The 21,287-nt window shown below is 37.3% G+C and overlaps 1 long non-coding RNA gene across 2 annotated transcripts in view; it reads left to right on the forward strand.

Annotated features, from left to right (window-relative positions):
• The first annotated feature begins 4,377 nt into the window (after positions 1 to 4,377).
• LOC308196644 overlaps positions 4,378 to 21,287 on the forward strand; it is a 79,170-nt gene continuing 62,260 nt past the window's right edge. For both annotated transcript variants that reach the window (XR_013952319.1, XR_013952320.1), the window contains exon 1: positions 4,378 to 4,512. This is a non-coding gene — a long non-coding RNA (uncharacterized lncRNA). The remainder of the gene's footprint in view (positions 4,513 to 21,287) is intronic.

Here is a 21,287-nt window from a genome sequence, read left to right on the forward strand (position 1 = left end):
ACGTTTCCTTAGAGGCATTAGCATAATTAGGCAAAGTTGGGAAATGATTTATACTGTTCAAAAGAGTTATAGTTCATCTCCTGGTGATCCAAAACCAACATTAACTTTTAACTTTCATTCTCTTTCTTACTCAAAGCCAATAAGACTAATAGAAGAGTAATGTGCTCAGTGACTAACACCAATACTGTTTTGTAGGTATTTACACATATACGTTTTTGACATTCACTTAGGTAAATATGATTAAATATTAATTCATTCAGAATTTTCCATTTGGTATTTTGGGAAGTTGGCTTACATTATTTGTTCATCTCTGAAGGATTTCATTATAATTGCCAATTCGCAGAAGAGTGATATGATGTCATAGTAGGAGGTAGAAGCACAGAGATACCTGAAGCTGCTTGAAGATGCCTGTAGTAAAATCGTTAGTTCACATGACATAACATAATATTCAGTTTTAATACACATTGTGTTTAGGTGCGTAACCTATTTGTGTCCGCTCAAGTTCAGAGAGCTTTTCTAAGAGCTGTTGTTGAACCTAGTCCTTTTGAAAATGTTGTGTAGTGAATATTTTTTCAATATTTTGACACTCCTGCAGCTCATTTGCTGAAAGTATAAAGAGACAAAGCATCTGTATTACATCAATGAATATGTGCAATCTTTATTAATGGGAGTGTGGCCACCTGAACCTGGCTTTGGGGAGAGACAGGGATGATGATGGAGCAATGTGGATTTCAGCAATAACCACAGAAGTATTGAAATCTTAGAGACCATGAGAAATCTTAGTCCAACTCACTGAACTGAAGTAGGTTCACACGCAGCTCAACTCTCCGTGTTTATTATTTGCCCAGCCTTTTCATAGAAACATTTGGACAAGAATGATTCTACCTAGTCACAAAGTAACCCATTCCAGCGTTCCCCAGCCCTGATAGCTGTTTTTATATTTAGTGCCATAAATATGACTAGTAACTGTACACTAGAAGATGTGTTTGAAATAGGTAGCAAGACAAATCATGAAGTCTCAAACGATTCTAAGAAAAATATATTTCCTACAGTCAGCTGCTTCTTGGGTCCTAATGAAAGTGCATGGGCAGCAGCAGCTACCTTTTCCCTTCAGTTTACCCAGTATAAAGGAAATGGAATCACGAGGAAGCAAATTAATTGTACTGTAATTGTTGGACTGAAATTTGGTGAGGGCCTTTTATAGTTTTGCCTGTTTGTTTTTCTTTTATGGAATTACTATTTTTTTGGGTTGTTCTGTGGAGATAGCATTCATAACATTTGTTTTTTAAAATGGTGCCAGAATTTCCACCTTGAAGCGTATTGTATTTTCTTACCTATCCAAATGGAGATCTAGCTAGATTTCTAACTGCTTAGTTAACTCATTTTTTATTGACAAGTGTTTTTCTTTTCCAAAAAATTATCTTATTAAAGCAAACTAGACTTTTCCATCATGTCTCCAACTTTCTGCATGTAGCACAGATATCCTACAACACCTAGCTGAAGAAATGTTTTAGCCAAGGAAAGTTCTATGGAAAAGTTTGTGAAAGATTATCTCAACCATTCTCCCATTTGTCCTAAATTATGTCTGTGGTGCAACATTATCAAATTTGACTTTATGGTTAAAAACATTAAAAAATTTATAGTTTTCTTTTATTAAAGGTACATTTGGCATTTATTAACAAAAACAGATTTTAGTGAATTATTTTAATTTAGTCAAAGACCATTCTTTTATTGCAACAAAAGGTTTTAATGAACTTGTTTTGAACCATTACTATTATTGAAAGAGCATCTAGTAAGATATAGCAGCAACAATGTTCCATCCGTTACCTCAGCAGCAGACTTTTGTAGGCAGTAATGGTGGTTAAGTTGAGCAATGGGAATGATGGATCTGCAGACTCAAGGGGGTTAATGTTGACAATGAGCAATTATTATTTTTGACAAGAATACCAAAGGGTTTCAAGATGACTCTTCTAACTGAAAGCAGATTATGACTTGAGTTTTATTACTAACTGTCAAGCATAGTTGTCAAGTATATAAAAGTGTGATATAAAAGAAGATCATTTTATTATAGTAGGAGACAAAGCAGAGATTGAACGATGACCTTTTTTGTGGTTGTTTCTTTTTTTTTTTTTTTTCCAGTTACCCACAGGAAGAAGGAGGCAGAGTCCTAAGCATCTTAAAAAGGGAAATGGGGGGAGAAAACATCCGGGAGAGGACACTTTCCTACAGTTAAAAAACTGACAGCAAAAAAGCACAATATGATTTTAATGAAGTCAGCATATGTGTGTGTTTGTGGGTACTGGTGTGTGACTTCCGTGTCTTTCTTGTAGATATAATGTAATAGTATGCGGGTGGGACAGTGCCCCTCAGCAGCTTTCCAGGGAGTAGTTCTCTGGCTGACTGATAATCAGAGCTACAAGCGATTTTTTTGTTTGGTCTTTAGCTGTGATATTTTCCTCTCTCGCCTGTTGGTATGTGTTGTAATCTTGATCTTAGAGATGCTGGTCTTTGTCAGAGCAATTACTCAGCCCACACTTCTCTGAAAAAAAGATGAAGAGTATTTGCTAGAGAGAGCTCCACCTCTCATTTGTTTTATGTGTGCCTGTGACAATAGCAGATACTTTTGTTTCGGCTGAAAAGTAATATCCTTCTGTCCTGAGCAGGTCTCAAGTGTTTCTTTGACTCCTTATCTATCACATCTACTGAAAAACCAAAGGCAGTTCTGATTGTAACATTTGAACTGAAATAACCCAGGACTTTAACTGCTGACCTTACCTCTAGAATGGGATGAAGTAGTATCCCTTGTTGAAGCAGCTTTTGCAGATGTTGCAAGGCAGAGACAAACTTCGCTGCTTTGCTACTTGTTTAACTGATCTTTACATGGACGAGAATTCATCTGCACTCTTCTGTGGACAAACCTGAACAAGTAAAAGATGCAGGAAATCTGGGAGGTAGAGCGTAACATAAAAGAGCATTACAACTTCTTTGAATGGATACAATGATTGAATCTGTTGTGCTAGAGAATGTGCTGACATCGTTTGGTTCTCTTCCATTACTCTGCTAGAGACTGTAGATCTCCTCTCTTGATTTTTTTTTTCTGAAAACAAATACAAAAGGAAAAAAGGTTCTTTCACATAATTGCTTTTTTGCATGACTAAAGAGGCATTTCCTAATTATGAAAAATAAAAATAAATTGGCAAAACAAAGTAAGAAAACAAAGATGGTCTCTCATTGGCACACACATTTATACTAAATCTGAGTTAATATAATGTGTACTGAAGGTGCCAGATTCTCTGTGAATGCTTTTTGGAGAAAACCATGACATTTGCATACTGATTAAATTTATGACACAAGTAGAGCAGGTATATTGTCGTAAAGGCAACATGCCCAAAGTACATTTATTTAATGCTTTACTTCTCAGATAATTCTTTCATCTACAAATGTATAGTGGCTCAAACTTCCCTCAGGTTCTCTTTTAGATATGTTATGTAAGATCTGATCATATTAGCATCCTTTAAACCCACATGTACACCAGGTGTAAGCCTCTGTGGCTTACACAAACTTGGCCCAAAGAGCGAGGGAGATCTGCACAGCCATTTTTTTCTCGTATAACCTGAGTGCTAAGGTCAGTTCAGCCTCTGCCATAAGTTCTAGCAACACCAGATCATTCTCATTAAGACCACTACAGTAGCCTTGGTCTCCCCGAGAATATAGCTGCTGAAAAAAAAAATGGAACCAGTCTTACGTGAGAGGAATGCCAGGAGGTACATTGCCTGATATTGTTTAAAAGCATTCATGAGCAGTGTAAAACAAACTGCTTTTAGAATTCTACCAGCTAATAAATGTCTGTTATGTTCCTTGCATACTAATTTATGCTTCTGATCCTTCGTTGCAAAGGATGCTCAGTACTGTCCTCTTACAACCTTTGCCTCATCTTCAGTTTGCTTATCCCTCTTCTCTGGTAGCTCAAGTAAAGTATACTACACAGTCTGGAATATGCAGTATAACCACATTTGCCAGATGATGTTTTATAATCGGGTTCAGAAAGGTTCATATCTTAGAGGATTTTGAGAGGGTTTCCAAACAGGAAAGCTAAAGGTAAGCAGCTGCCTGTTGCGCATTGACCTGAAATTTTAAAAAAGTGCTTTGGGCTTTCAACATGGAAGATGGTTGGATATCTTTACTGTTTCATAGATATAGTAGTGATGATTTTGAAGGTCTGAAAGACATCAGTGGTAATCTGCTTGAAAGTTTCCTGTTAAAACATATAGCTTAATATTTTTTAACATATTCCATCTTCTGTCATGTGGATCACATTCTTACTATGCAGAACAGGCTTCAGTTGTCACAGTGTCATCTTTCTTGATTTTTTAGGACTGTAGATGGCTGCCAACAAGCTTCGATTATGCACAGAGAAAAACAGCAAGGACTAGACCAAGTGGATTCAGAAGAGTACTGTCTCACATCAGATGAAGACAGAATCATGTGAAGGTCTGTCTCTACATCATGCAGGTGAGTGGAAGAAGAATAAACTTTTGATCCTGTTGCCAAATAAGATGACATTTTATTCTGTGGTGGGATAGGGGAAGGTTTTGAGATCAGGCAGACACTATAGAGAACAGGTAATTCTGAATTCCTGATGATCTTAAAGCTCCGTGGTTATATATTTCCTTCCAATAAAACATCACACTTGAAAAAAAAAAGAGATGAAAGAAATTCCCCAGCCCTGAACTCAGTAGTCTTTTTAACCCTTGCCCAATAGCACATTTCATGAAAAAGTGTTAGAATATTAGATAATTTTTTTACGTTTTGATACAGTTATGTTTCCTTTCTCTTTCAGCATACATCCATGTGCATGTGCAAACACACACAGATATTAGATATTTTAGGTTTTGATACAGTTATGTTTCCTTTCTCTTTCAGCATACATCCATGTGCATGTGCAAACACACACAGATATTAGATAATTTTTTTAGGTTTTGATACAGTTATGTTTCCTTTCTGTTTCAGCATACATCCATGTGCATGTGCAAACGCACACAGACACGCACACATACACATCTATCTGTCTATATATAATCTTCAGCGGAAGCTCATGCATAGGGGAAATTCTGGGAATAATTAAGAAAAGGATACTGCATCCTCCAGCAGACGGAATACATCTTTTTCATTTAAAGCATTTTTTTTTTCTTTACCACCAACTTGCTGCAATTAGGAGGTTGTTGGAGAGATATCAATTGAGATTTGGGAACTGTTTTCTGGAAATGTTTTGAATTAAAATCTAATTGGTAGCTTTCTTTGATAACTATTTTATTGTTGGGTGCAGCTAAATGGAAATCAACCACAAAAGGAACTCAATTTTGTTTGTCGTTAATTTTAACTCGATTTCACAAATGATTTACATATATGATATTTTCTCTATTTGTTCTGTACCATTCCTGAACTCCACTTAGAAGAACTTAGACTGATTTAGTGTTGTTTTCCCATTTATCTATTACTTTTAAATACTCTATATTACCTTAAATATGGGTTTCAACAGAATGGTTAAGAAGCAGTAAGTGGACCGAAATTAAACTTCTTGTACTTTGTGAAAAACTAGGAAATTAATGTCTCTGAAGACAAAATGTACTTGTTTTTGCCTAAGACATTTTTGAGTGCTGGGGTCAAAGAAAAGTCACCTACACAGCAAACATATGGTCATAACAAAGCAAAATTTTGAAAAGATAAAATTATATAGTAACCATGTAAAAAGTCAAGGCTCGGCTACACAGTCAAGTTACCTTAGTTTCATGTGTTATCAGGACATCAAGTGAACTATGTCCATGTGTGATCACTAAATGTGAGCTAATTCAATGTACAATATGAGAAAGGTGAAAGATTAATGAATAATTTTGCAAAGGGGAGATGGGGTACAAGCATCAATCACAGCAGAGATGTAATTTTACTAACAATGAATGCCAAATAACCTGGGCAGGCAGGACCCCAGCCAAAACACACTTAACTGAGTCCAATTGACTCTATGGATATTGGACTGTGCCCATGGAATGTAAGAGAAAACAGCAATTTGGGGAGGCCTAAATCCTTACAAGGGATAGTTGATATTTGTCTGGAATAAATTAAGACTGTCGTTGGTACCAGACAAAGGCAGGTATATGAGGGTTTGCTTATTGTGGAAATACAAATATTGAAAGCTTTTTCTCTTGAAAATTGAGTTAACAGGCAAAGTACAATATTGGTTTCTTTACTTGAGTGTTTGCAACTGAAATACCGTGCTACTTAGCAGCAAAGAGAAGGATAACCTCTTGCTGTATCACTGTGTGGGAACCTAGCATGTCCTCTCTTCTGATAGATTTAGAAGTAAAACGGCTTTCACTTAATGAGGCATAACAACTGCAGTGATACACCTTTTCCATGAATCCCTAAGCACAACACTGCTGCCCAGAGTACTCAACCAATACAGGAAAGCTAGCAGGAAACAGAGATGACACTGTGCATTGCAAAGTTTCTTAAGTAACAAACCAGCCACACCTACAGTCTCAGTGCTGCGCATGGTGCTGTCTGAAAGCCTGTTTATAGTTGTTGTTTGGTTCTTGCTGTCATAAACTTTTGGCTCTGCAAGATATTCATTCATGTTAGGTTGTTTCCCTGCTTTATTTGGGTTATTTGAATTCTGGTCCCATTTCAAAAAGCATTTATATAAAAATGCAATCTTCTGTCTTAGCAGATGTGCCCCACAAGTGCTTTCAGAGTCAAAGATGTTACTGACTTTGGTGACTCAGATATTTCTCAAATTCTGTTTAACTGTGGTTGCACTGAAATGAGGCACTTGATTTATGTATCTTCTATACATTATCAGTATACCAGGCTCATATGCATGAAACTGAGGCTAACAGTTGACCATGAATCCTCTCATTTTCTTTCTTTTTTTTTTTTTTTTTTTTAATACTGATAGCAGTGCATAAGAGAATAGACAACTGCTTTGAAAATGAAGTATTTTCACTTCTAAAATAAGGAGCTATAATTTGGAAATTGCTGTGAGACTGTAACTATGAACTACAGTCATATGGTTTTTACACTTCTCATATGGAAATTGTACATGTCAATGTTGCTTTGCATTAACTTTAAAATATTTGTCTTCTACAAATTATTTTTTCAGGATGTTTAATTAAATTTAAATCGATTTCCTCAGAAAAAAAATTCCTTTGATAATTAGGTAGTTTTATAAATTCCTCACTGTGAACAGAATTATTAAGAGCTCAAGTGCTTTGAGATTGGCATTTAAATTGCTTTTCACATGACTTCTTGTTAATTTTGTCTGTGCTCAGGAAGCATTTTGCCAATATTTGTTGATATCTATCTTTGCTCATTCAGTGTTTCTTTCACCATTGTATATAAGTGATATAATCACAGGTTAGAAAGGCAGTGTTTGTTCAGAAGAGCCATACTATCAGTGAATAGCAAGGTACTTTGCATTACTTCCTGAACAGAGTTCTTTGCTCCCAGGAGGATGTGATAACAGTTCATCTGTAATTTTTCTTGTGGAAAGGTACCACTTACATGAAAAAATTGGGGCTCAGCCTTGCCTTTGTTGTAGGAAACTACACAGTGGAGAAAAGGCCACTGGAGAGCCACCCATTCCCAAGAGAGGTTCTCTCTGAGATTCCTGCCTGCAGACTGCTTTGCAGGTTTTGCTATAGTAATTTAGCATTAGAACTTTCAGACCAATATAAAGAATGCTGCAAATGGACCAAAATGTAGAGAACTTGATGGGAAATAAATGCCTTTTTTAATAAACAATATTGCTGTCAGTTTGATCAGCTGTAAGAAAGAGAAGGCATTTCTAAACAACAGTTTGAAGAGGTTTCAAAAAATCTGTTACTGGTTAACTTTGGCCATTTAATATCCATTTTAGAAATCTGGTTAAGGTGCTTTGGGCCACTACTTTATCATACTTCTGCAGAAGCTCTGGAAGGGAGTGGAAAGGACTCATCTGTGCAGAACTTCATCGCTGAAAGCTTTTCAGAAAGAGGGGAGTGTGCTCACAGGGACCAGAAATCCCTGTCTGTGAGGGATGGGCAGTTCTGCCTCTGTGGCAGAACTCTGCTCAAGGCTTGTAAGTACTCACAGGTGTCTGGGACCTGGGAAGATTATTTTTTATACTCCCCATAGCACCATCTTTGCAAAGCCAGTTCAGGCCTGGAGCCAGTTTCAGCTGGGCATCAGCTTGCTGACATACTTTCTTCCACCAGGGTGTGCCAATCAAACAGACTGCATTCTGTTGCATGAGAATTCAAAACAGTACTGGAGTGCATAAAAAATGCATCTAGTCCTGAGTGGGTTGTTTTGCTCAATACGTTTATGAAAGAATATTTGAAAGCAGGTAAAATAAAATCAAACATGCATACAACAGGCCAAAAAAAAAAAAAATTAAAAAAACTCTATCCAGGGTATTTTTAAGTAAAGGGTTTTTAAAAAATCAGTGCAGACATGCTGGCTTTTTACCTCCTCTTGTTTTAACCTATGACTGATTCATCAGTTGAAGTGCAAAGGAACCGATCTTCTTATGGTAATTGATTCTCAGGGGCTATTAGTGTAAACGTAAATGCTCAACATAGATGTTACGTAGGTGGGTGTTAGGGGGAAAACATAAAGTGTCAGCAAAATAAGGCAGTCTGTTCATGCCGTGTGGTAAGAAAGTGAAGAATGTTAGAAATCAGAGATTCAGAAATGCCTCCCAGAGTCAGCTGTGAGTGGAGTCTCCCATTGTGAGTAATTATAAGAAACCTACTGCGCAAGAGTCAATTCTGGTCCTTTAGTTCAACACGCAAGACACTTACCTGAAAATAACAGAGATTTCAGGTGAGATTTGAAAAAGAGCTTACATGAGTTAAACACCTGGCTGCCATTGATCTTCTGTGGGAGGTGGACACCTAACTTTTTAGGTATACCTGAAAACTGTTGGGACTCTGTTTTTTTCTGTAGCCCTGGACTAGAATTCTTTTTTTTGTTTTCTTTTTTTTTTTTTTCATAACAGCTGTGATTTTCAAACCACAGAGAATAAAAGAAGAGCATTCCAGTGAAAGTCCAAGAGAATATTTTAGTTGACCTAGCTCATCAAAAATTGCAAGAGTAACTCCAAATTGTTGGACAAAATTATAAACAAAAGAAAACTGTTGGTTTTGCCTTCTTTGTTTTTACTCCCTTTAAGTTTATGATTTCCAGGTTCTCTTTGGAAGTTAAGGAGTTTAAAACATACTCTCTCTTTTTTCTTTTTTTTTTTTATAAGAAGTTACGTTATCACACAACTCTAAAAATGAGATCTTCCAAGTAAGCAACAAATAAATTTTGAAATTGATGATAAAATTAGGAAACTAAATCATACTGTATTTATAATTCTTCTTAAGATTATGGAGAATATAGTCAGCTTAATGAAGAACATGCTGTGTGTATGAGCTTCTCCCTTATGCTGCATTCGTCTTGATGGTGACAGCAGGAGAAAGTGAAAGGATGACGCCTGTCTGTCACCACTGCCCAGTGTGACTGTTGCATATACAGCCTGACATAGGCTATACTGGAAGGAATGTGGTCAGCCCTGATACTGGGCAACTAGAGGAGGAATCAATCCCTCAGAACTCTTCCCCTCCTTGCATACACTTCACAGTCATCTTGAGAAAGGCCCTTGGGCAAAACTGGGTACTATAGAATCAAATCTGTACTTAGTAGGAGACATTTTACTTCCTTAATAATTGTGAAGTGTCAGTTCCCAGCAGCAAACACGTTCTAATACGCTGCCTTTTTATGATGATGTGAGAACCACAAGGAGTCTGGGATTCTAAATTCCTTTCAGATCCTTTATATAAAAAAAAAGTCCAGATGGCTCACAAAACATTTAAAGAAGTTTATTTGAAAAACATTTTCTTTCTAAATGGGAATTTACACAGAGTACAATTAAACATGTTTTTCTAACTAAACATACTAGTTTGTATCTTGTGGCAGGGAAAAATAAATATGTAAAAATAAAAACAATCTGAGACTCAAAGTTAATCATGTTGTGCCAGCTTGACTCAGATTCTGTGATGGAGGGCCATGCATGCTCTCCTGCTGTAATTCCAGGCTCCTAGATCTGTCATAAGGACCAGGCTCATCAAACTGATAGGAAATACATGTCAAACTTCTTAAGTTGTGCTGGTCACCATTCTTGCAAATAGTAATGTACCTATCCAGACAATTACATCTGTGAATGTGCTGAGAGAAAATTGCCATGTGTCCAGCAATTTCAAGGTGCAACTGAACAATGAATTTTGTATTTAGTTTGGGACACATTATGCTTTCCTGACTTTTTGAGACAGGTGCTTTTCTAAAAGCCAGTCTACTTGAAGGCTTCTTTCCCCCTCTTTTAAAGACAGTTACTGTGTTTGCCTTCTCCAGCTATGTAGAATTTCCCCCAGCCTTTCCATATGCTTGAAAACAATCACTTCTGGTTCAGAGATTGCCTTGACTCACTGTAAAAATACTTGAAGGTGAGTTTTCTAGCAGGCCCTGCTGGCAGAAGTGCATCTAACTCATCTAAACACTTCAATTCATGCTTTTCCCATTGCAGATGCTACACTCCTCTCTCAGTTACAATTGGTTTTGCAAATAACTTTTATGATGAAGATAGAGCGGAAAATTGTCTATTTGTTTTGATACTGATAAATTATTTTGCACCTCAACCTTATTGATCGGAACATTGTGTACCAGGTTATTTCTTATTATCCATCTTCATTTATCACTGTTGCCATTGTGTTAGTATTTATTTTCTTTTGACTTATGCTAAAAAGTTCCTGAGTCTTCCATATTGCTTTGTTACAGTTCCTCTCCTTCTTCTCCTTTGAGCCAGATAACTACTGTGTCTTTAATATTTAATGTCATAACCGCCACTTTCCCTGAAGTTCTCTTTACCATACAATTTCTTCAAAAGAGTCTATTACCAGATCCCTGAGTTGGTCTGCTTTTTTGTTTGCTTGCTTGCTTGTTTCATAAAACAGCCATCCTATTCATTTTATTTTCATCACCTTTTTTCCTGAACTCTTCAGGTTTATCATTACATCCATATTAAGATTTTTGACTAGGCACTCCTCACTGGTTGGAATCTAATCTAAATTGCTTCTCTGGAACCTTTCTCCATCTTCTGAAACATGTGCATAGTACGAACCAGAATCACTTGCTTGTGCCCTGCTGTTTTGCCGCAGATATTTGGGTAATTAAAATAGATCTCTATCCCCTATTGCCCATCCATTTCTATAGTTCTCCCTGTTCAAATACGTGCTATTGATCACCTTCTTCAGATTAAATATTCCAAATTCACCGTGATTTTTTACATGTTCTTTTCCTGTTTTGTCTTTATCCAGAGATATATGTCTGTTCTTCTCTAATTCTAGAACTACAGGAAAAGCATACTAATTCTTGGCGTTTATTGAAGTGCTTTTTATTCTTCCTTGCTTCTCCTGCCTGCAACTCTACTATTCTAGATCAGTATTGTCACCCTGTGTTGTGTTCACCAGTCTCCGACTCACCAGTTAAGTGACTATTTCATTATGCTGTAAGACTTTGGTCTATTCCCTATTACTTTTTTCTTTTGTGTATAAGCATATTCATCATGTTGCCCTATTACTCCTTTTTGTCTCTCCCATGGTTCATATTTCACTCTAGGAGTCACTGCATTTTTAGTGATAGATGGACTTTTACCGTCACCTTATTTCAAGCCTTGTTTAAAAAATTCATAATAGGTCAGTGCCTTCAGACAAACTGTCTGGATTTTCACAGCAGAAAGTTTGTGGAACGCTGCTGTTGTTGAGGGTAAAGCCCTGGTATTGTTATCATCTGTACCTCAAGGCATTCATCTCTTTCTCTGTTTATTCTGATGGTCACTTCTGGCAATCATTGAATGAAGATTTTATAAACACAGCTAAATTTAATGTGCTCAGGTTCAGTTATCCATAGTAGTTCAGACAGCACCACAGTGATGTGGCAAGGAAGCATGGAGTGAAGAGGGGAATAGCAATTTCTTAAGCAAGCTCAGATAAAAGAGATTCATAAAGCAGCCTTCACGAGTGCTTCAGGAAGTAGGTGTTGCCATTCTTAAATTCTTCCTATGATGATAGCTGAAGTTGACGATAGCAAATGTAATACAGTGAAACTTCTGTTTCCAGATGCCAGAGGTTCTACTAGAGGGTAGTATCTTATATTTGGCCATATCTGGATAACACAGACAGTAACTTTTGGCTAAATGGTAACAGAAGGATCTTTCTTTTCTTTAGTTGTCATCTGTAGTGGTGATTACATTTCTATAATCAGGCATAGTTTCATTTTGCTATAGTTTGTTTCCACATTAAAAAATTTAATCTAACCGTGCTACCTGTGCATCCTTTGGAATATCATGGTAATGACAGACAAGTACAGTGGGATGCTTCTGTTGAGGCCATTAAGTTGATAGTGTCTAAATTCAGAAAGATCCCTTGAGCTCTTTCAGTGTAATGCTGGGTTCAGTTAGCATTTTTTCAATCTACTGAGAAACAAACTCTGAATTTGCAGATGCTCATCATGCTGGAAGTGAAATTTATTTCAACAATATGACAGTATAAGAATATCTGTATGTAACACCAATGGCTTATAGTGGGAAACATTTTTAAGCACATAGGAAGATTGAAGTATGTGGCATCTTTTTGAGATTACTTCATGTAGCAATCTGATGGGAAGCTGGTTTATTTTATCTTAACTTCTAAATGATTCTGTTTCCATTAGAGCCACAGTTATTGTAACAATAGTATTTTTATGTTTGATTCCTAAGAAAGTGATGTGGAGAGGACACAGTACAGAAATATATGTACAGTTTTTATATTTCCATTTCTTTGTCAATTATCTTTTATCTTGTTTGCATTCATGTCCTTCTGTACAAGCAAACGTACAACTGATGGTTTCTTTTATTGGGTTCTATTGTGCTGTCAAGCCTGGTTTAAAACACAGTAATCTCATAGACGCTTACAATTATGAACTTCATATGAATTCACAAACACATTAAAGATACACAGGTAGCAAATTAGCTGAGAATCTCAACAATCTGCACTTACAGTAAATATCCTACTTCTAAAGAAGTGGGATGCCTTTAAAAGTCAACAGTTGTTTTGGAAGTACTTTGTCATATTTATAAAACACTGCGTTGCATTTATGGCACATAGTGTCATGATAAGTTGTCCAAAGTGCCTGTCAGCTTCCCTTATAAAATAAATTTTAAAAAAGGAACAACTGAAAAGATTACCTTGTAGACAGTAACAAGCAAGAGGTTAACATCTTCTTTTTTCCCTTTTTCCATGAGATTGAAACTGTCTTTAAACTTTCTGCTTCTCTAGTTTAATATTTTTCCAATGCAATTTAATAGAAATGGACTATTTTAATTTTCTACCATGAAAAGTTATAAATAAAGACATTTTTAAAAGTAAATAACTTTTAGGAGCTTTTAAAAGCATGCAGCTGTTCTAACATAAGAGATCCTAGTTAGCTCTTTTTTTTTAATACAAACCACAAAGAGGTCAAAGCATCCAGATTTTTTATTTTTATTTTTTACTACCCATTCACATTTAATGCAAATTCCAGCAATGTATTCATGTTATTTCTTTAGGCACCTTCAGAATGCCAGCAGGTAATTGAGTAATCTGAGCTAATGGCGCTCATGTCAGGTGCCTAAAGAAATACCCTGAGGATGACGTTTGGAGCCGACTTATCATATACTCCTGTTTTACAACTAAGAAGATGAAACTGTCAGAAATATAAAGAGTAATAATAGGAAAGTGTTAATAAAAACATTTTTTTCACTAAGGATTTTATTCATCATACATCTTGAAAAGGAATCTCTTACTTGACAAAAAGATGGCTAGTATGTACCACAGAGCAGAATAGACAACAGGATGGCATTTCACAGCATCTGGGAAACATACGTCTTGGGACCATTATTTCCCAGAATCAGAGCTTTACTTTTTATTTTATTGTGGAAAAGAAAGCCTTTAACTCTAGGATCAAAATAAGGTTTTAATAGACGGTTCCACCATAAGTTATTCAGGAGAAAAATAAAGTGATATTTGTGCCAGTGTTGGAAAGGAGAAGTTTTGCCATGTGAATTACTACCCTTACAGCCATAGTTGCTAACATGTGAGAATGACAATACCATCAACAATAACACTTTCTTATTATAGTTTCCAAAACTAAATAAAAAAGATAGTAAGACAAGACTGTAGGAGACTGGTACCCTAGGGTAGGAATGTGAGAGTTCGTAGATAGTTTTAGCATGAAATACTAACAATCTGGTTTTCTGGAGGGAGGGTTTCAACTTTCTAAATTCAGGAAAGAAGAGCTTGTTCTGCACAGCCACCAGTTCTGGAACTGTTGTGGTATGGCCACCCCTGAAATTTGTTTCCTATACTGTCAGCTATTATGCACCCCAAAAAAATGCTGTTACTTTGCATTTGAGATCATGTGAATCAGTTCCTACTTTGAGACAGGGATTTATCTGAAAAGGTCTGCATCTTCCTGGCAATGAAGCTAGATAGTTGAGGTTGCCTGATTTGCCTCATTGCTTGCTCACTCAGAGTTTAGGGCCATTGGCTATCAATATCTGTTTGGGTTGGGTTGGGTTTTTGTTGTTGTTTATTTGTTTGTTTGCTTTCAAGAAACTTCATATAAACGTCTTCTATACAGCACAGCTTGAGCTATGACCTTCTTATGCATCCCTGTGTGTGCAATCCAAATGAATTGAGTTAGGAGTGTTTTATTATAGATGAAGTCTTTCAGGTCTAACTTGTCAGTATCAAAGACCACAGAACAATCAGCTCCTAAATGACTCTGTAACTCCTGTTGAAGCACTTAGTGGTCACACTACTCTACCCTCTCCCGGCCATTCCTGTGCCCTTCTACTCCATATTTACATGCACCTGTCTCCCCATTAACACCTCGTTAAGGCACACACCTGCTGTGGTTTTACTTAAACCCATTGCACTGCAGCTATTAACCCTGTATATTTCATTATGAGGCACTCAGCACAATAGCAGCACTGAGTAAGGTTCATTAATGAGTCATGCAGCCAACAAAAACTGGGTGTCTCCTTTACGTTCAATTTCTTCACACACCCGCTCACCCCTTTTTAATAATAGATTATGTATTAAATACATTCCCCAGAAAAAAAAAAATACATGAACACACATGTGCACGTGCATTAAATCCAGCTGAAATAGCACAGTTTTGAGACATAATATTAACGGACAGAAATGCAGTACATATTTATAAATGTTAAGAAGGGCAACAATGAAACCACAGCTCTCCGGCTTAGGAGACCTTAGTTCTATTCAAAGGTTTGTCAAACATCTGCAGTTTCATCAGCAAGCTGTAGCCTCTGCTAATGCTACTTCTAAAAAGTAAGTGTATCAGTGTATATCCTTAGACTAGGAGGCATATACACCTCACAGAGAAAGAAAAAAAAAAAAAAAAAAAAAAAAGGTCAGGCAAAGTACAAAGCCTCTACAGTAACAACTGTACTGGGGAAAAAAAAAAAAAAAAGGAAGAAGAAGAAACAGCGTTCATTAATATCTGTAGTAAAAGAAAAGCGGTGTGTTAGCAGCCAGTATGATTGATACGAAGTTCAGAATCTAAACTGTCATGGCAATTTCTCCATCAGTTTCATTGAATTTGTTTCAAGATATTCTATTATGATGTGACATTTTTAGGAAGAGAAACTAGACAGGCAAAGATGGCAAATGATTGCTCCATGACTGTGTAATCAAGAAATACCATAATCTGTTATTTGGTCACAATCCCATGAATCTAGCCCAAGGAAAATCTAAGCTTTGGAGCTTGTTTGGGTCAAAACCTCATCTCCTTGTTGGACAGCTACATAAAACTATTGAATGTGGTACTTCAATAATACAGTAAGAGAGACCCTCAGATGTATCCATACATTTGATCAATGATTTGCTGCAAATTGCATTAAGTGGCCACAGATCAGTATTTCTTACTGAACATCCTTACAGAAGGGTAATTTGCTGTGTAATTGCTTTTCATCGCTTCTTTATCATGGACTATTGCTTTGCTCAGTCAAATCTCTCATACTTATGCCACAAAAGACACAAGAGTTGTTCTTTCAAATTTCATAGTGCTTATGTTGCTTGGTAATACAGTGCTGTTTATACACACAAAGATACAGTGTGAGAAACTTAGAAGATCTCTATGCAACTTGCATTGCAATTAGAAGTGCAATGCTCTCCTCATTTTAGTTGGTTCAGATGAACCTTAATAGGATGCCTGAATTTAAAAGGGATCAGTTTAAAGAGTTCAGAATTCCTGCAACTGTAGTAAATTTAACATTTTCTGTTTAATACATATAATGCACATTTGTTCCACTGTATCTTGATAACAGTTTTTCCCTCAGTATCTTACTTTCTCATGGAAATCTCTTTTTATTCTTATCATTCAGTTGATAGATGCCAGTTTTGCCAGTGATCCTGGATATTTTTGCAGAATTAAAATATAAGGAAAAACACATTTCTGTATAGAAAAAGTTCCTGCACCTCTCCTTCCAGATGCTTACTTGGAATGGAGATGATAATCCTTGCAAATATTAAAAGTATTTACATACAGTATAAGGTGATCCACCTATAAACCAACCCATTAAATCTGGCTGTAGATTTTACACATTTCTTCAGCAGGGAAGCCCACCAATGGGGTGTTTTTAATAGGCATTGAAAGCTACACTTTATTATTCACTGAGTAGAACTGACATTGGATTTGATTCAGAAAGGAGCACTAACTGCATAAACAGATGTCAACTGCTATTTGGTCTGGTGACCATGGACTGGATAAATAAATAGAAAATCTAAGAAGGAGCACAGAACTAAAGATTGGGCTCATCTTTAAATGACAGGAGGATGAGCTTACTAGCAAAATTTCCAATATACTGTATCAGTATCTTTTGATGTTCATCTGGAAAGAAAATGGAGACTAGGATTCTTGCTATAAAGGAGAAATAAAGCAGTAATACAACACTCATTAACTACTCCTGAGAAATGCACCATCCCTATTTCATATATCATAGTCAGTACTTGGTGAGAGTCCTCAAAGAATATTATCTATGATACCACACATTAACTACCTGGAGCATACAGGGATAGAGTCAGCCAAAGTCAAAGGAAAGAGTACTGTTGAATTCTGGGGACTAAACATCCAGGCCCTTAGGGGCAGATTCTGTTCTCTTGGCAGTAAATCTTGCAATCCATTAACTTCTAGTGGCAACTGTGTCTACGTGTTTTCTCCATTATGATTCTATATTCATATTAGTATGTAAACATCTGTCTCAGTACAACCCCATACGTTGTGCCCCATTCTGCTAAGCCCATTATAAATATATACTGAATGACAAACTCTTCCCCAAAGAGCTCAGCCCTAGAGCTTGTCTCTAAATGCTGATTCTCTCTCTTGCTTCACTGATGGCAGAGAGAGAGAAATCATACAGTAGACAGAAACATTTTGTTCTGTATGGTAGAAATTTCACTGTAACGTAGAACCAACAAAATGCCTGAACATCAGTTCCTTTTCTCTCCTCTCAGTATGAGAAGCAGGGAAGGGAGTGCACATCATAGGCTAGCTTCTTATCCACCTTAGTTGCTGGAGGAGACAGGCAATTTGAGTGGAATTTAGCATTGTTTAATGTTATACCTCATCCAGTATAGCTGCAGGCTCTTGCTGAGAGTGACAGCTCTGGTCTTCCCCCTCTCTCTCTCTGCCTGCCCCAGCTGCACTTTGCCTTGTCTCTTGCAATGGACTGAGCTGCACAGTCTCCTGACTGCAGAGCAGATAAATCCGTATCAGTCACCTGATGGAAAATTGGTGGGGACTGGTGAAGGGGATGAATGAGAAAAAAAAAAATCACCAAACTGGTGCTTGTGTGACTTACCCAGAAGCCACAACGTCATTCAACTGATGCAAGAGAAATAGAAGCCTGTTGGCTGGAAGCAACCAGGAGAGTGGAATGGTTTAGACCCAGTCCTTTCAGGAGTCACTCACAGCTACACCAGAGAAGGGAGAAAGTGTAACATTATCCTTTTGTTTATGGTATGGAAAGAACAGACCAGGGCACGGCCCTTGCAGCCTTCATGCTGCACTACACAAGCAGTAGTTTAGAGAGCTTGAAAACACTGATGGCCTCCATCCTCATACAACAAGGAGAATGCAGCCATTGCAAATCGTAGTCTCCCACTCACTCACTCTCTAATCAGCCAAAGCTAATGACATTCATTGAATTGGGACTTTAAATCTTTAAACTTGCTCACTCTATAAAATACTCTACTTGTAACCACATATACATGACATTATTGGGAATTATGTAAATAAAACCAAAACCACCTGCCAGACAGTTTTTATACTGGGGAAATAGGGTCTCAATTTCAAATGGCATTTTAAAATTTATGTCATTTAATAAAACAATAAATTTATATTTTCCAGTTTTGTCATTATAAGGCTTAAAGACAGTTTCATGTGTGGCACCTACTTGCATTTAACTCATGGATTTATTACAACAAACATCACTTTAAAACAACACATTCACATTTTCAAAGGAAAATAAATAGTTAATGGTTTCAGAATTATTATTCTTTTCCACACAATCCCATAAAAAATTCCCAATGAAAAAGCTAATAGACCAATGGCAAGACACTTACATATGCAAATATGTTTCAGTGAAAGAGTTAAAGTGCTTTATAATATAAATTTGCTTTCAGTGCCAATATAATTAGATTGTAACAAGCAAACCCCTGCAACATAACACAGTGAAAATTTGAAAATTTGATTCTGCCTGGCAAACAACCAAGTCCCTGCGTGTGCACAAACCTGACATTAATAAGCTACAAGAGATTACATGATTTAGAAAAGAAGCACTTGGTGTTACAAAATCAAATAATAGATCTCTAGGCTATAATTAGGAGAATTGGGATTCAACAATGAAGTCATAATAATGTAATTTAGCTGTAAGTAACAGAGCCATGGAGTCACATTAGGAGGTGTGATCACATCTTTCAGCAAAGCTCGGCTGTGTAGACTTATTGCTGTACAGTTTAGTCTAGTACACAGCAACCTGTTGGCACGGAGCTCAGGCTGACAGCCTCTTGTTCTCTAGGGGCAGTATGGCAAAGTGCCACCCATGCATTTTTATTTCAGTCTTGTGACTTTTAAGTCAAAACAATAAAATTATATATACTGAGTGTAGAGTTGCCTGTGAATATTTATATAAATTACTGCACAGCGTGGGTTTAGGGACTGTTTAACAACAAATATATATATGTATATAAAGAAAAGAAAAAAAAAAAAAGAAAAACAGCTGAAGCAGGACGTCAGGTTTCTAGTAGGCTTCATGAGCACATAGTATTCTGCTGCTTTATTCATCCATTTCTGCTGTTAAGATAAAGGCCTCCAGATCAGCACCACAGGGGAAAAGTAGGCCTGAGTCTCCTTTGCTTGAGTCTTTTACACTGCTATGATAGGGTTATTAGCTTGGCGCAGAGAGCGGGTGCTGCAGTGGTACTTCCAGTTGGCAGCAAAAGCCTAGCGCAGGGTGCAACTCACCAGAACCGCAGACCCTGCTTGCTCCCCCCCCCCCCCCGCCAGCCATGGGGCAGGGCCTGTAGCCCCCCCAGCAGGCCAGCCCCCCGGCTGGCAGCACACAGGTGCTGAGGTGGCTGCCGGCAGCGCATCAAACGCAACTCCGCTGTCTGGTGAACGTTGCCTTTTGAGTCAAGCCATTACAGAGAGATCCATCATACCAGCAGCCCCTCTCCTCCACCTGTGTATCACCCAGCCACGGCCCTTTCTTTGGCCTGTTACTAATTTAAGCTTATTTCACAAATTTTGGCCACAGCTGTTTCTTTATCACTCACTTGTCATAACTAATAAAACAGATACACCACATTCACTCGGTGACCTCCTCTGTAGGAGCTGGTGTCTAGTTATAAGTGAAATGCTACCTACTCAGTCATTTATTAGCTGATTGTTTTCTCCTGTCCCTGCACCCTTCATGGTGCTTCTGTTACAATCCCAGGGGCTGTCCCACAGAACCCTGTTTTCCATCCTGCACCCCGTGGGCTTCCTAGAGGCAGCTGAGCTGTGCACAGCTCCCAGAGCCCACTCTGCCCTGAGCTCCCTTCTGCATCCAACCTGAAATCTGTTTACCCTCACAAAGGAACATGTAAAGATTTAGTTGGTTGTCAGGTTCTGAGCTGTTAAAATCAACACTTCGTGGTTTTGGGGGTGGAATGAGGGGGATTGGTGTGTTTCTTTTTCATTTAGTAGCCTACTAGATAAATGGAGGAGACAGGCATCGACTTTGCATCTAGAGTGTGAAAATTCAAACACGTTAGGATAAAACTTTGAAATGGGTTTGTCTATTCTTGTTATGGCTTCACAAGGTGGGGTCCGTGGTCCAACAGCATTCCCATATTTGGGGGAAATCTAAGAGCTTCAGCTTTCACTCAGTCTTCTGTATAAAATAAAATAAATCTAAAGTGTTCTTTAAGGCAAATGAAAACAGTTTCTTCCACCTGTTGGTGTTGTTAGTTTCATTTATTTGCAGTTTCTTCCAATTACTGTTCATTTTATTAGCTATGTTTGTGCCATTTTTTTGTTTTGATGACATTTTGATTTGTTTCAAACTGCCCTTTATTTTAATTTTCTTTCCCAAGGATATTGATTTATGGTCATTTCTTTTATTTCTTTTATGCTTTAAATGATCTGTTTGTTTTATTTCCTTTATTTGCATAGCACTTACTTCTCATGACCTTTTTGTTGCTGCAGCTGCTGCTGCTTCTGGACTGCTGGCATTTTCTCCTACTTATCAACCCGGAAACAGAGTGAAAGTAAGCCTAAACCTGGTGAAGGCAAGCATCCAAACACAAAATCTTTTCTAATATTTATTTATTTATATTAATCACCAGTGGCTTAAAGGCATTGGGACTTCTCAGAGTACAAGCTAAAATGTTTTCTTTCTTTTTAAAGAAACATACTATAGCAACTCTCTCTCTGTTCCTATCTAAAGGTCATAGCTGAACAGCCCTCTTTAGGCTGGTTTAATTCTTTGGCATCTCTCTCTCAGGAGCAAAGACATTTGTAACAGAGGTAACATGAAGATAATTGTGGAGGTGTTTCTTGAGGCTCTCAGTCACTGATGATGCTTACAACTTTCAGTAGTCTTCATAGAATAGAATACCTGAATTGGAAGG

The sequence above is a fragment of the Anser brachyrhynchus genome, assembly GCF_964034855.1.
Source record: "Anser brachyrhynchus genome assembly, chromosome: 5".
NCBI classification, from domain to species: domain Eukaryota; kingdom Metazoa; phylum Chordata; class Aves; order Anseriformes; family Anatidae; genus Anser; species Anser brachyrhynchus.